The following is a 1972-nucleotide window of genomic DNA, read 5'->3' on the forward strand; positions in this document are numbered from 1 at the left end:
GGAATATCGTCTCAGTTATGTGACTGGATCTGTGATTTCCAGTCAGACAGGTCACAGTTCGTAGTAATTGACGGAAAGTCATCGAGTGAAACAGAAGTGATTTCTGGCGTTCCCCAAGTTAGTGTTATAGGCCCTTTGCTGTTCCTTATCTATATAAACGATATGGGAGACAATCTGAGCAGCTGTATTCGGTTGTTTGCAGTTGACGCTGTCGTTTGTCGACTAATAAAATCATCAGAAGATCAAAACAAACTGCAAAACGATGTAGAAGAAATATCGGAATGGTGCGGAAAGTGGCAGTTGACCTTAAATAACGAGGTCATCCACATGAGTGCTAAAAGGAATTCGTTAAACTTAGGTTACACGATAAATCAGTCGAATCTGCCGTAAATTCAACTAAATACTTAGGCATTACAATTACGAACAATTTAGATTGGAAGGAACACACAGAAAATCTTGTGGGAAAGGCTAAACAGAGACTGCGTTTTATTAGCAGGACACTTAGAAAATGTAACAGACCTACTTAGGAGGCTGGCTACACTACACTTGTCCGTCCTCTTTTAGAATACTGCTGCGTGTTGTGGGATCCTTACCAGATAGGACTGACGGAGTATACCGAAAAGTTCAAAGAAAGACGGCGCGTTTTGTATAATCGCGAAATATGGGAGAGAGTGTCACAGGAATGATACAGGATTTGGGCTAGACATGATTTAAAAAAATTCGTTTTTCGTTGCGACGGAATGTTCTTACGAAATTCCACCGAGCGAGGTGGTGCAGTGGTTAGCACACTGGACTCGCATTCGGGAGGGCGACGGTTCAATCCCGTCTCCGGCCATCCTGATTTAGGTTTTCCGTGATTTTCCTAAATCGCTTCAGGCAAATGCCGGGATGATTCCTTTGAAAGGGCACGGCCGATTTCCTTCCCCATCCTTCCCTAACCCGAGCTTGCGCTCCGTCTCTAATGACCTCGTTGTCGACGGGACGTTAGACACTAATATCCTCCTCCTCCTCTTATGAAATTCCAATCACCAACTTTCTCCTACGAATGCGAAAATATTTTGTTGACACCGACCTACATAGGGAGGAACGATCACCACGATAAAATCACGGAAATCAGAGCTCGTATGGAAAGATATACGTGGTCATTCTTTCCGCACGCTATACAAGATTGGAAAAATAGAGAACTGTGAAGGTGGTTCGATGAACGCTCTGCCAGGCACTTAAATGTGATTTTCAAAGTATCCATGTAGATGTAGATGTAAATGTTGTCATACAGCGTTCTGACTTCTGTGAACTGTCGAACCTACGGACGCACATTGGACACATCCGAGACTATGTGTTAACTAACGATGAATTTCGACCACTGTCATATGACGCAAATGGAGAGAATGAATCCTTACCTGCTGCACTCCTAACGAAAAGGTTGCCATTCTAAGTATCTAAAACAGTTCTCATTTCGCCAATGATGTTAGAGTTCTGTGGCCATACAGGCCGCCACCTCCATGACGCAATCAATACATGCGTATTTTAAAATACACTCCATGTTTCTGTTTCCAGTCCTGAAGAATAAAGTGGGAGCGGTTGTAACTTGAATGTACCTCGTGTAAGTAGGCTGTTTAGGTTTTTATGTTGGTAACGTCACGTAGCGCTGTGTATGAAAATCACTGGCTGTGCGGTGTGTAGACTGTGGCTGGTTAGCATTGTTGTAATATTCGCTATTGTAGTGTTGGGCAGTTGGATGTGAACAACACGTAGCGTTGCGCAGTTGGAGGTGAGCCGCCAGCAGTGGTGGATGTGAGGAGAGATATGGCGGAGTTTTGAGAGCGGATGATCTGGACGTGTGTCCATTAGAGAGAGTAAATTTGCAAGACTGGATGTCATGCACTGATATATATATTATGACTTTTGAACACTATTAAGGTAAATACATTGTTTGTTCTCTATTAAAATCTTTCATATTCTAACTATGCCT

At 43.1% G+C, this 1972-nt stretch overlaps 1 non-coding gene across 1 annotated transcript; it reads left to right on the plus strand.

Moving 5' to 3' along the window:
- The first annotated feature begins 762 nt into the window (after positions 1-762).
- On the plus strand, positions 763-835 carry Trnaa-cgc. The gene has a single exon. It is a non-coding gene; the product is annotated as a tRNA-Ala (tRNA).
- The last annotated feature ends 1137 nt before the right edge of the window (positions 836-1972 follow it).

This window comes from Schistocerca piceifrons, chromosome 7 (genome assembly GCF_021461385.2).
Source record: "Schistocerca piceifrons isolate TAMUIC-IGC-003096 chromosome 7, iqSchPice1.1, whole genome shotgun sequence".
In the NCBI taxonomy this organism is placed as follows: domain Eukaryota; kingdom Metazoa; phylum Arthropoda; class Insecta; order Orthoptera; family Acrididae; genus Schistocerca; species Schistocerca piceifrons.